This window comes from Felis catus, chromosome A2 (genome assembly GCF_018350175.1).
Source record: "Felis catus isolate Fca126 chromosome A2, F.catus_Fca126_mat1.0, whole genome shotgun sequence".
NCBI lineage: Eukaryota > Metazoa > Chordata > Mammalia > Carnivora > Felidae > Felis > Felis catus.
The window spans coordinates 130,017,221-130,031,570 of record NC_058369.1 but is presented as its reverse complement, the minus strand read 5'-3'; the positions used below and the strand labels follow the sequence as shown (position 1 = coordinate 130,031,570).

General features: G+C 37.9%; 2 protein-coding genes across 8 annotated transcripts in view; one reads left to right on the top strand and one right to left on the bottom strand.

Annotated features, from left to right (window-relative positions):
* The window catches only part of LRRN3 (leucine rich repeat neuronal 3), a 38,861-nt gene extending 25,549 nt beyond the window's left edge, over window positions 1–13,312 (bottom strand). The window contains exon 1 of the mRNA XM_006929314.5: window positions 12,687–13,312. The gene's annotated coding sequence lies outside the window, so the exon portion shown is untranslated. The remainder of the gene's footprint in view (window positions 1–12,686) is intronic.
* IMMP2L (inner mitochondrial membrane peptidase subunit 2) overlaps window positions 1–14,350 on the top strand; it is an 888,431-nt gene that overhangs the window by 456,629 nt on the left and 417,452 nt on the right. The gene's annotated exons all lie outside the window — the stretch shown is intronic.

Here is a 14,350-nt window from a genome sequence, read left to right as displayed (position 1 = left end):
CACATGAAAGAAAGATACGAACTATTTCTATGAAATCACTAGAATAAGTGGACACCATGATATTAAAGAAGATCATTTTGGGGCTCCTGGGTGGCTCAGTCGGTTAAGCATCCGACTTCAGCTCAGGTCACGATCTCACAGTCCGTGAGTTCGAGCCCCGCGTCGGGGTCTGGGCTGATGGCCCAGAGCCTGGAGCCTGCTTCCGATTCTGTGTCTCCCTCTCTCTCTGCTCCTCCCCCGTTCATGCTCTGTCTCTCTCTGTCTCAAAAATAAATAAACGTTAAAAAAAAATTTAAAAAATAAACAAATAAACTTTAAAAAAAAGACATTCTTCAGCTGATTGCGGAATGAATCAAAATTTAGACTTCACAAATACAAAAGTAAGATACTGAAGGACTGGCAGTGGGCAACAAATCAACTTCAAAAATCAAATTATAGATGGCTCAGTCATTAAACATCCTGCTCTTGGTTTCAGCTCAGGTCATGATCTTGGGGTCATGGGATCAAGCCCCATGTTGGGCTCTATGCTGAGAATGGAGACTAATTAAGATTCTCTCTCTCTCTCTCTCTCTCTCCCTCTCTCTCTCTCTCTCTCTCTCTCCTTGCTCCTCTCCTACACTTGTGTTCTCTCTCTTAAAAATAAAACATTTAAAAAAGAATTTAAAAATCAAATTATATATAAATTGATTCAGAAAATATTGTGTCTGGATGAAATGTGCATGTTCTATTTCTTGGAAGACGATCACTGTGTTTAACTTCTCTACTGCATCAACAATTTCAGTGCTGGAGCACCTGGGTGGCTCAGTCAGTTAAGCAATCGACTTCAGTTCAGGTCATGATCTCACTGCTCATGGGTTCAAGCCCCAAGTTGGGCTCCGTGCTGACTGTTCAGAGCCTGGAGCCTGCTTCCGATTCTGTGTCTCCCTCTCTCTCTGCTCCTCCCCCGTTCATGCTCTGTCTCTCTCTGTCTCAAAAATAAATAAATGTTAAAAAAAAAAAAAAAAGAAGATCATGTTATCGTCAACAACTTAAAAATTTCAGTGCAGCAACTCTGGGCCTTGAGTGCCATTATTCTAGACGCTGCCTTCTTTGGGAATGAAACTTACAACAGGGTCTTAACAAAAGTTCACAAAATAACTTGGCAATGACATTTATAATTTCAAAGACTGCAGTTATTTTATGTGTGTTATAAAGTTTCTTAGGGACCCAGCAAAGAGGATTAGGGTGGATCCCAGAGGCTTTTAAATTTGGGGTGGAATGTCCAAGAAGAGAAGGAATTTCCAGTGGAGTGCCACAAAGAACTGGATTGTTCTATTTCTATTTTGTTTAAATATGAAACTTTTTGTATAGTCTCTGTTTTTTGTGTTTTTCATTTTAAGAATTTCCCTCTCTCTCTCAATCTCTCTCTCCCTTCTCTCTCTCTCTCTCCCCCTTTTTTTTTTTTTGCCTGATTTAAAAATGAAACAAGACAACTCTTCAGCTAAAATTGCTTTAGGGCACATATTCAAAACCCCAGTTCCCAAATACTTAACATGCTTAATGCAGAACAGCAGCAACATATTACTGTTGATAAAATGCCCCTCTACAGAGGCATCTTGAAAAGTGCCTGGAGAGTGAATTGGGCTTCTATGAGGCTCCCTACAGCTAATAGGTTGTACATACATGGACCCTTCATGGAGAAGGCACTCCTGAATCTCCCTATGGGTTGACTTTGGGAACTTTTGGTCATAAGAATGCTTAAGAAAATGAATGATTTCATAGGAGCACACAGCCCAATCTTGTCGAAACCCTACCATCACAGTCAATGTGCTGTGAAATAACCACGAGGCAAGGATAGAATCACCTGGTTTTTGGTTCCAGGTATGTATTTAAGTAATGAATCACTTTGAGCAAGTGACTTAATATCTGTAAAATCTCTCTCAGTTTGACAATTTAGTTACACCAGTTCTCCTTATATTAGTTAATGACATTTGAAAGCAAATCAATAGGCAGTATAGAATTCATTCATTAATGATACCACTGGGCAGTGTCTGGGTGACCCTCAGTTGAGTTGCATGTGAAATGTAATATAATTAAACAAAAAAGGCGGTGGGGGGCACCTGGCTGCCTCAGTAGGTTAAATGTCCGACTTTGGCTCAGGTCATGATCTCACAGTTCGTGGGTTTGAGCCCTGTGTTGGGCTCTGTGCTGACAGCTCAGAGCCTGGAGCCTGTTTCAGACTCTGTGTTTCCCTCTCTCCCTGCCCCTCCCTCTCTCGTGCTCTCTCTCTCTCTCTCTCTCTCTCTCTCTCTCTCTCTCTCTCAAAAATAAATAAACATTAAAAAATTTTTTTAAAGAAAAAAAAAGATGTAGTATAGTAGATGAAAATAAAGGAATTCACGAACTTTATTCCCACATGTTCCCTTCTGGTATTGTCCCCTTCTGGTAGATACTCTCTCTAAGGATATGTACCCTACCACACTACAGGCATTATCCAAGAGCCAAGAAAGGACTGTGAATGGCAGTAGAGATAAGGACCGTGGTTACCATAGACTTACAAGCATATTTCTAGGAGCATCCACTTGAACATCTGTCAGATCCCTTATCAAATTCCTAACTCACTTGGCCATATCCTATTCCCAATCTTCTCTGAGGAAAAATTTAACATAATGTACCTATTCTATAAATATTTTGTATCAATTTAAGCAATTGTTTGTCTCAAATAAGTAGTCTTTACAAACCTGAAATAAAACTGGCAGACAATGCACAAAAAAAAGGACATGAATCTTCTATCTTCAATCGTCAGTTCTGAAACTTTGTGGGGAAAAAAAGTCACTAGGGATTCTTATATTCTTGCAGAGATTCTAATGTTCTGTGTTAAAAATAAGCACCTAATTGAATTTGAAGATAGAGACAGCCTAATTGATTTTGCTTGTGTGTTAAAAATGAAACAAAATATACAACCATATATACAACATCTAGACAATGAATGTATTTAGCAATATTTCTGGAATATGGTACCTTCAAAAATCTTGATAGATGGGAAAATTTACATAGATAGATAGATAGATAGGTAGATAGATTTGGTTCTATTGGCTGTGTCATACATACATCATTCCTTATCAATTCTCGAGATTCTATTTATTGACTATTATCCATGGTCATTGAGTAAATGACCATGATGACATGTCTAAATGAATGACTAAGTGGTATATTATCTTAGAATATCTCTCCTTTCATAGACATCTCAATCAAGTAAAGTGCAGAGTAGCACATTGATTTATAATTTAACATGATTATGTCAAATAGGAAGCCTCTGGCTTAAGTGAGGTTAAGAACTCAATATACCATTACCTTCAGCGTGGTGTGGAAAGGAGTAGAGGCAGGATGTGACAGTCAAGGAGTTACTAGTTTCAGATAGGAAAAATTCTTTATGGGACAGGTTTAAACTTGTAAGAGTTCATCACCTTTCCTAAGTGTACAAAATACTTAAAAGTATAAAGAAGTTTTCAAATATTTCCCAAATCTGGTAAGTGATGTGGGATTGAAATCTTGTTCTGTGTGTTCAATCTGCAAGATATTTATGGTAAAGAAAAATTGTCTTATTTTGTTGCTGATTTACATTCCCTAAGGAATGATAAAGATCTTTTTAAGTCCTTGGAATTCAGCCATGATTTTTTCTTAACACACTACACTTTTGAAGTTACATGGATTAATGAGAATGTTTAAGTAAAAAATCTACAAGTAATACTTTTATTTTAGATTAGTTGAGTTGTATTAAATGTTCATTATGTTATTCTTGAAATACTATCATGTTGCACCAGGTGGTAAAAATATCAAGTTTGATTAATTGTGTAAGCTTTCTGAGCTTTGCTGAGAAGCTTAAGACTATAGAAAGAACCCATTGTTGGATGCTTCTGCATAAAAGGTAAAATACTTCCCAAAAGAGAAATATGTTGTGCTTATTCTAAGGTGTGATAGGAGAGGCACAGTAACATGGTTTTAATAGAATAGGATTTGGAATTAGACATTCAGGGTTCAACTTGGGCCCCTGGGCATAGTAGGAAGTTGCGTAGATGCTTCCCCGTTCTGAGCCTCTGTTCCCTTGTGGGGTTGTGTGCTCTGGTGGCATGAGGTGTGAAAGAACTTAACCAGGGTCTAGGCTGTGGTACATGTTGAATAGCTGTTGGCCAACATCCCTTCTTTCTCCTCTTCTCCTCACTATTGTATATGAACATAAGATGTAGTAAGAAAAAAAAAATAACCCAAACCTATAATCTAAAATTATGCATGTCCTTTACTTCTTACATGTGATAAGTTAGGTTTTTCATGATGCATGTATATTTTAGCCATCTATCACCTCAAGCTTGATTTTCACTTTTCGTTTGTCTAATGACTTAATTTTTTAAAATCTTCATTCTGAAAAGAAAATATACATGAACATGAGCTATCTAAGCCCCATTCCTAACTATGGGAAGAATCCTTAGTAACATTTTTCCTTAATTTCACATTCAGCTTTTTCTATGTAGGACAGTCAAATTGAAGGACTCCCCAGATAGCTCTTTGAGGAGGTCACTCAGTGAGAAACGCTGAAGTTTTGCAAGCAGCTGGCGTAGAACACTTCTGCTGAAGATTTAGGTTTGGCTCAGCATGCTCAGTTTGAAAAACAGATTAGAGCTTTCGTCTATTAACTTTGCAGAGCGAGAAGCTTATTAATACTGACGAGGATTGAGGAATTTCATTGAAAACTGATGATCATACTAGCAGGGAAACAGTATTCACCGTTTTCATGCTTCTGGTTTAAGAGAATACATGAGTAAGGAACTATCCACAGATTGGAATTGGGGCTGTGGATGGACATTTAATCATGACAACTAAGACTTACAAGCTAAGCATTGCATTTTTCCTTTGTGCCAGTTATCGGGGTGCATGACCTGGTGAACCATGTTGAATTGTGCTTGATGAAAAAATGGTGGAGGAGGACTACAAGCTCTGCCAGCTCACAAGTCTGACTACAAACTGAACTACACAAAGCATTTTAGTTAATCAAATAAATAGTGATACCCATCTATAAATAAGTAAATCATCATTTTTCTGTCAGAAACAACAACAAAAATAAACTACGAATGAATCTTGCAGAGATAATACGCTTGTGTGAGAAGAATGGCATGGTATGAAATGATAAATGGAATGATTGTATTTTGGTAGAGAATCCAGCTCCTAGACAGCAGTATAGATGGGCTGTGTTCCGGCAGTACCAACAAGAGGCAGTGTTGCCTCATGCATAGAGCCGTGTCTTTTGAGCCCAACTGACCTAGGTTCCTTTTCCTCTTCTCCCTTTCATTAGTTGAGGCAAGTTGCTTTTCTTCTTTAAGTCTTAATTTCCGCATTTGTAAAATGGGGTTAGCAATAGTACTTGCTCCATACGGTTATTATGAGAATAAAATGAGAAAACACATGTGAAATATTTTGCACAGTGTTTGGCACAGGAAATGTCTGTATGTAATAAGTGGGATCTGCTAATGTTATGATCATTCCCTTAGCCAGTAAAGGATTGTCTAAGAGATAATGTGATCTGAACTCTTAAAGTCTGTACTGAAAACATTTTGTCATAAAACATTTAATTCTTCACTTCCTTGTCCAGTAGCCGCACACTGGGATACAATTTATAGTGTAAATGAAAGGTGAGCCTTGGATATTTACATGGAATTTGCTTGCTCATTAAAAATAAAGTAACTGATTAAGGAAATGGTAGTTTGGCAAATGCTTCACTGATTTTAAAAAGTTAGCCGAACATCACCTTATGACACTCCCCAAGCAGCTGTCGTGTTTGTGTAAAAAAATGCGTGGGTGATAAACTACAGGAAGAGGAACAAATATAAATTATGTGTTTGGTAAGTGAATCAGTTCAGCTATTCACACAAGAAATTGACTTGTTGGATGAATACAGTCTAAGCTCATATCTTATCATGACATATGTTTTTCCTTCAAAAATTACTAGGAATAGAGCTTCCAAGGTTTATATGTACTTAGAATGTATTTCTTTTTCACATATGGTGGTAGCATTGTTTTTCTCTTTCCATCCTATTGTGCTTTCTCTTAAATGATACAGCATTGTAACCTAGACTCAGCCCCATTTTGCCTACTTCATCGTTTTGTTCTCAGTCCTTAGGCACATGCAGTGGAAGACCATTAACCCCTTGGCCTTTGTAGAAATCAAAATATGATCTGTCTAGATGTATTTTCAAATTACTCCCTGCAACTATTGAGATTTCACTAAGGGCCATTGTGGTTCCATATACTCTTTGCAGAATATATTCAGTAATTTGTGATTCTGAGTGACTGGTTTTTGATGAAAATAAAATTAAATGTAGAGCCCAGAGACACTGTTAGCAAACAATGATAAGACCACTGACTGAGTCTTAGGCTTTTGAATATAACGATAAGAAGAATATTCTAAAGAGATATAAAGGCCGATATGAATTGTATCTTTTAAGATACATGTCGGTTTTTAAAATTTTTTGATTTGTGTTTTTTTCTTAACAAAAGTAAAGTGTAAATTAGCTGACAGTGTAATTTAAATGCCTTGACCTTATGAGACTGTAAGATATTATGTGGATAAATTTTACTCCTGTGGAATGAATCTCCCAAAATATTTGCCTTTGTTTCTTTACAGTCATTTTATTAATTCAGTTTTATAATTTTAGAGAAAATTTGTAATAAGCACAAATCAGTCTTCACCACAAGGAAAATATGTCTCTTTAAGTATTTTCTGTAGTCAAAATACATAGCATTATTTAAATCATTGTAACTGTTGGATGTCCTGAGCCTTCCTGAAGGCCATGGTCTGTTAGCAGCCTTGGTCCTCAGGGAATGCATTCTCCCATTCCTAGAATCCCAGCTTTGAACAAGTCAGAAAACACTGCCTCCTCTCTTACTCTTCAGGGAATTAAATCCCAGGGGTTTCAGGCCTCTGGAAATAGAAAGTGTTTCCTTCCTGTTGATGCTAAGCCTTTAATTGATCCAGTGGGTCTTTGGGGATTCCATGGGCCTTTTCAATACAGACATGGTAAAAATTGTGGAAAAAATGTTTACATTCCTTCCTACACAGAATAGCTGATTCTTTGTGGAAGGCTTCACTTTCTGGAAATAAAACTTTGTATGACAACCTTCAATACATGTTGTTCTAGGGATTTACCTATTCCAAGGACAGTATTACTTTTGAAAGAAAAAATTTCTCCCAAGGGGCTTTCAGAATAATGTGAACACATTCCCTGGCATGTTGAGGTCTTTGTGTGTCATTCATTATCTGCCCAATAGAGACTAACCAGGAGGTAGATGCCAATGATGTTGCTTTTATATTGACACTTCATCTGTTGGTGGTACGTCAAGTGACTTTGAGGATTTTGTTCATAATTTTCCAGCAACATGGAACTTGCCTGAATATTTACTCATCCCATTTTATCCAGTTTTTGAGACCTTTACCAACTGTTTATCAAAGTATTAATGCAGTCAGACAAAGTATGGATGAGGAGGTAGAACAACGTGCAGTCTTTTTCTCTAAGAATAGATACTGGTTGTGTTTTTCATGTTTAAGTTGGTCACATAATTAGCTCTGATTTAAATGAAGAAGTACAGAAGTTTATCTGCAAAAATCTGTCCACATTGAGTATGGTATGGTTTGGAGGACATACAACTTGGAAGGGTAAGTGTATAATGGGAGTTCGGGAAAACAGGAGTGTGTATTTTCTAACGGACTCACAAAGTGTCAGGTACTATTATCAGTCTTCCATCCATCTTTGTAGTTAGAAGACCCTAACTCCTCCACATGTTAGCTCCCTGACTGTGGCAAATTTCTAACCTCATGGAACCTCATTGTCTAATCTTAAAAAGGAGATGATCAGCATCATACCTTCCTTAAAAGTTGTTGTGAGAAACAAATGTCATTGTTGAAAAAGTGCTTTGTAAACAGTATAGCGCTACACAAATACAATTATTATTTTTTATGTCCTTTTTTACTTCTCCAAAGTTTTTGGGTCAATTCATTACTATTATCCTAAGCAAAATTTGGAAAGCACCTTTAGAAAGCAATAAAAATTTGCTAGGAAGAAAAAAATAGGGCTGTAGAATGAAAGGCAGGTGTCATTGCCTACAAAGAGTCTCACTCAAACTTTGGAAATGAAAAGGTAAGACAGGATGAGGAGATGAAGAGAGGGAAGTAGGGATTACCATCCTGAGAATGTCCTCACTGTTTTCAGCAAAGTGGATAAGCCAAGCATGGACCCTGAGAAGGGACTCTATTTAATGAGGGCACATGTAAATGCCTTAAAATGTTACAGTGAAACCCAATAAAAAAGGAAACAAAGATTCTCGTCAAAATTTCTGGAAAAAACTTTTAATGGATGACCAATAGTTGAATCTCTAAAGCTGAAGGATAGCAATAATATTATTAAGATGTTTTAAAAACTGGGCAAAGAACATGGGGCGCCTGAGTGGCTCAGTTGGTTAAGCGTACAACTTCAGCTCAGGTCATGATCTCACGGTTCATGAGTTTGAGCCCTGCGTCGGGTTCTGGGCTGACAGCTGGGAGCCTGAAGCCCCCTTCGGATTCCATGTCTCCCTCTGTCTGCCCCTCCACTGCTTGCACTCTGTCTCTTGCATTGTCTCAAAAAATAAGTCAACATTAAAAAAAATTAAAAAAAAAAAAAGCAAACAGGGCAAAGTTCTAATATTTATGACTCTTTACAAAACATAGAAGAGTATATCCAAAGATTATCAGTTTGAAATACTTGGGTGTTATATACTTACAAATTGTTATTGCTTCTATTGTTGGATGCTTACTTTTGCTTTTAAAGTACTTGATTATCTGTATGAACATTTCCTTAATTTTTTTTTCTTTTTAAAAAATAATTGAAAGACTGAGTAGGCAGACTTTTAATGGAGTACTGGAGGGAGCACACTAAGGGGATCTACTCTAGGCCTTGATAAAGATTTGGTCTTGTGTGGTTTGGTCTAAAGATGTTAAACCCTTTGTGCCTCAGTTTCCTAGTCTGTGAAATAAGCATATTATACCATCTTCTAAGGGTCGTTTTCAATCCTAAAATTCTTTTATTGTATGAAATTATGTTTCCCTTTTTTATTCTCTCATGCTGAAGTTGTGTAAGTTGCTTTTACTAATGACACCTTAAAAAAAGCCCTCCCTTATCATGACCTAAAGATAAATGAACATAATAATAGTAAGCAGTTTTATACAAACTTAACAGTTATGCAAATATAGTAGATGGCTGGTTGGGTACTGTACTTCTTCATATAGATTTGAGATGAGCATTTTGTCTCCTCGCCTCCAACCCTGTATTTAATGACCTCTAAATAGCATCTACTGAGATCTTCTTCCACCCCTCCCGTCACATTAAAGAAAACATTTTTATTTCTCCATTACTTTTTCTATCCTCTGACACCACCTACTTTTTGATTTCCTTTTACATCGTGGTCAGAGGAATAACTGTTACCATGTTCTACTTCCTAGGTGTCGAACCAGGCATCACTTTATCAGAAGACAGGCAGGGAGGAATTCACCGAGCTCTGGGCGGGACCTGTGTTCAATGGCAACACAGTGAAGCTTTCCTAAGTACTCACTGCATAGCCAGTATCAGAGAGCTTTATCCTTGACAGTACAGATAGGACGCACTGATGTAGTGCCCGGTGTTTACCTGCTTTATTTAGTTTCATGGGACTAATGAGTGATACATAAGTGATTGAATCCTTAGAATCAGGTCTACCTGAAACAGCTTAGTGGGCTGCAAATGTGTCCATTGTTTCTTCACATAGGCTAGAGCTACGTTATTTTAAATGATTCTTTTGGGGGCATCCTTACTGAGGCTAGAAGGACGGACTCATTTTTTAGTATGCTAGTAGCTTCCTTTTAAAGATCTCCTTCAATATCTCCAACAGATACCTCATCTATGACCATCTTCAGTGCCTGCTAAGTACTAAGCAATAACATTTAACTTATGTAAGTGTTTTATTTTTTTTTTAACTCAGGTTACAAACCTTTCTGATCAACTCAATTAGTTTGCAATAAATATCACCGTGCCACATCACACCAGAATTTTGCACTAGAAAAAATTCAGAGTGGGGGGAAAAAGGTAAAACATCAAGCCTATTTTGTGGCAAAAGAGAAAAAAAGGGGGGGGAAGCAGTAGTTGTAAAAAAGAACAAAGAAATAATAAAATACAATTAACGATCCTAAGTTGACCACCTTTTTCATAGGTCCCTAAATTTCTGGCCTAGGAAGCAGATAACACTGTTTATTAAGCCATTAACAGCAACAACAACAACGAAAGACAGAAATTCCACCTTCTCATCAGCATTCAAACTCAGTGTGTTGCCTGTGACAAGTGACACTCTGAAAAGATGGTCCTTTGAAGCTTGTCTTGCCAGAAACCTATTTCTGGTATAGCTACATGACTGGGGAGACTATGGTTAAGTTTTCCAGGCATGCTTCTGTGTCCATCCTCTGGCATTGGTAGATGCTGATCAGATCACCAAACTCACTGGCATACACAGAGTGACAACACCAAGCGCCTGGAATGATGGTATTTCTCAGACTCAAGTGGGCACAATGTTGATCTGTGTAATTCACAAAATATATATGTGAGCTTTACCAAGGTTAACAAGTGAATCCGCTGTTCTTAGGTGTCATTGATTGCCATTTAAAAATAGGCTCTGTAAGGATTTAAGTATGTGTGTGTTTGGTATGGAAAGTTTCCCTGGAATAGGTCTAAGAAAAACTGAAATCAATACTGCAATGCTACATTATACAGGAGTTTGCAATGGGGAGGCTGAGCATCTACTTCCAGCTTTCCCTCCTGGTTAGGAACTTAGGAGGTATCTTAAAATATCAGATCTGTTCTGTGGCAAACAGCACTTCTAATGAATAGCAGAAAAGCAAATAAAACACCTTCTCCTCTTTGTAATAAATCATTTTGTTTTTCTATAGATTGCATGTGGCGTTTGAGGCAGAGTGAGCAAGCCTGCCAATATTGGAGCTAATGCTTCAGCACCTTTCATTTTTCACTCTGAGCAGGAAACCTCTTCTTAAACTTGTTCATTTTACAGACGGAAAATCGAAGCCAGTGGCATATTGTCAGAGCTGCTTTATGGTCATCATTTACAAAGGTCGCTGGAATTAACTGACTTCTTACGAATTGCAAAGTGACTCATATTTCGACACATTTAGGGGAAAGTGGCAGGATCTAAGTGGCTGGTTATTGTCTTTTGGTTTTGCCTCATATTATAAACTAGGAAACCAATAATAACTCTGAAATCACAGTTGTAGGGGAAAAAATACCATGCAGTTGGAAAGAATCAGATTCCATTAACTATTTGGTTGGTTAAACTAAAGGAAGGGAGGAGAGACCTCCAGAAGATGAAATGCAAATTCTAGATTTGTTTTCATGTCTTTACAGGACCCGTTAAAGGAGGTAGTACATGTTTCCACGAACATCCTCAATTGACGTTGTCTGTTTGTAAGCATGTTTGAAGTAGCTGGCTTCCTTTTACAAGACTGAAAGTATAAATTAACCCACACTGTATTCCATGAATCATCAGTACATGGATGCTCATAGTTTACTGAGAGTAATTCTGTCTCAAAGGCATTGCTTCTGAAACTAAAGAGAAATGTAGGATATGAGTAATATTTATAGTACCAGGGCACACTATTCCCTAGGTAGATATTTTGAATCCTTACTTCTTCTCTTTTTATTTTTCGCATTATCTCCTTTTCACTGAATTAGGAAGCTTCTACTCATATTCATAGCCTGTTCTCACTAAAATTAGAGGCATGGAAACAAGGACATATTGTTAAAAATAAATAAATTAGAGGCAAATTAAGCCACATAGCTCAGTAACAGCAAAGGGAACATAGTGGTCGGTTTGAACAAAAATCTTAAATAGGAAATGCACTTTAAGGCCACCCTGCTGTGATTCTGTTAATTACCAAAGAAGATTAGAACTCTTCTGGTTCATGGGATCCTTTTACCTCGTGTGTGTCACTTGCAGCTGCATTAGCAATCAGACATTTGCAGTGTCCCTTCAGACCAGCGGGAGGATGTTATTAAAGGGAAGTCATTTACCCCAATCCGTAAGATGTAGCCTGGCAGAAATTCAATAACTGTTTGTGATATGCTCATTCTGCCACTCTGCTTAATGGTTTTAGCTCTTGACATACAGCAGCATTTGCCTTAATCTCCATCCACTGAAAGGGAGAAAAATGCCCTACTTGGGGGGGTTGCTTTCAAAATATGGAATGATGTGTGATCTGATTTTTATTACAAGTAATGTGAAGAAAAAAGAAAATTCCCCTCTTCTCCTTTCCTCTCCCCTCCACTCCCACTGTCCCCTTCTCCCCTCTCACCCTCCTCTCTCTCCTCTCCCCGGCACTGCTTTTTCTCTCCCACTCACATCCTCTGATGGGCGTTCAAGCTAGTAAAATGCATGTTGGAGAATCCCACAAACACAGCTAAGCATACCCAAAGCCAGAGGGCTTTTGCATTTGAATTTCTCCTCAAAAGTAAAATGGGAAGAAGAATGCTTTAGGATTCAGATAAGAAGAAAACATCAACGGAGAATTTAGGTTTGACTAAAACAAGCATCCACCCTACAAGAAATAGAGCATATTTAAATAGAAATGGGTATTTTAAACTTACCTTGCAAAAGCAGTTTCTGTGATACACCACCTTTCGTGTCCCTGTGTGCTGGGTTCCTCAGTTCTTTAGTTGCGATAATCACATGGTTGTGTTCTTGCCCGAGTGTAAATAGGTGCATGTGTGTGTGTAATAAAGTATACACAAACATGTACTATAGGTGGGCACACATGCAAGCGATCTTATCTCTGTATTCTAAAATATAAAGGGAGGCAGGAGGCTGCAGCTAGGTTTCCTTCTTTTCTCCGGAACTCTTCCTCTCGGTCGGCAGGCAGGCTGACGTTCTCAATCCAGTGAAGAGAGATCCTGGGAGCTGGCTTTATTTCTCCTTGTTTCCATGGTGGTTAGTGGTGCATCGTTCACCCGATCAGTTGTCACACTGACATGGTGCTGCCTGCTCAGCGGTCATTAATAACTGAACACCCTCCACTCCCCAGAGAGGAGCCAATCGCTTCAGACTGCCAAGATGTAGCATTCGCAGCTGCTCCCGTCTGGTTGGCTGAAACAACCTGTCTGTTCTATGACACTGCTGCTTAGGATACAAATAAATGAAACAGGCTTGCATATTTTCCTAGGTATCGTTTCCTTCCTTCCTGCCTTCCTGCCTTCCTTTCATCCTTCCTTCCTTCCTCCCTTCCTCCCTTTCTCCCTTTCCCCTTTCCTTCCTTCCTTGCTTCCTTCCTTCCTTCCCTCCCGTCTCTCCTGCTACCTTCCTTCCTTGCTTGCTCCCTTCCTTCCTCTTTTCCTCCCCCTTCCTTCCTCCCATCCTTCCTCCATCCTTTCTTTCTTCCTCTTGTTTTTAAGAGGAAGAAATTTTTGACACGCTTTCCCATTTTTAGGTGATCATTCGTCTAGAGAAACTGTGTTTTCTCTCTGAAAATAGCAGGGCACGCTACAAATAAGGATTTCCCAAATATTAAAAACACCTGGAGAGACACAAATCCTCTCTGTAAAGTTCACCAGGGACTGTATTATTTACGAAGAGTAGCTTGAAACTGTTTTGAGTGGCATTTGGTTTTCTGTAGGTTCTCCTTAATTTAGTGCATGTGCTTACTGTTCAATAATACTTTTTTTTTTTAAAGCAATGACTTTTCTTATCTGGTTTGACCACATTTTAAAAATAAAGCATATATTTGCTTCTCTATAATTCACAACATTGGCATATGAAGGGGTATTTTTAAAAAGTAAGCATTTCCAATTACATTCATTTCTTTATATCTGATACAATTAGTCTGACAGCTACATATGAATGTGTACATGTGTCAAGGTTTTTGTGTGGGTATTTCTGTGTATGTGTATTTAAGGAGGTATGTTTTACTACTCTTGGGGGGGTATTTCAAGTATAATAAATTAAATCCTCAAGACAATGATTTTCCTTCATTCTTAGACTTACTAATTCTGAATGTATATTTACCAGGAAAATATGATATATATACCACATATGTAAAAAACTTAATGAATTATCAGAAATTTAGAAAAAAAAACAGAAAAGTATAGCAGTGTATATTTCTGAATGAACACCTATGAATAAATAGATAGCAATTTTAAAAGTGCATGTTTTACAGCCTTAATTAGTATCCTAGAGGAACATCTTGTTGAGAAGAATGGAACATGAGGATTACTTTATCAACAGGTCAAAAACAGGCTAGATTCATGGCTGCAAGCCC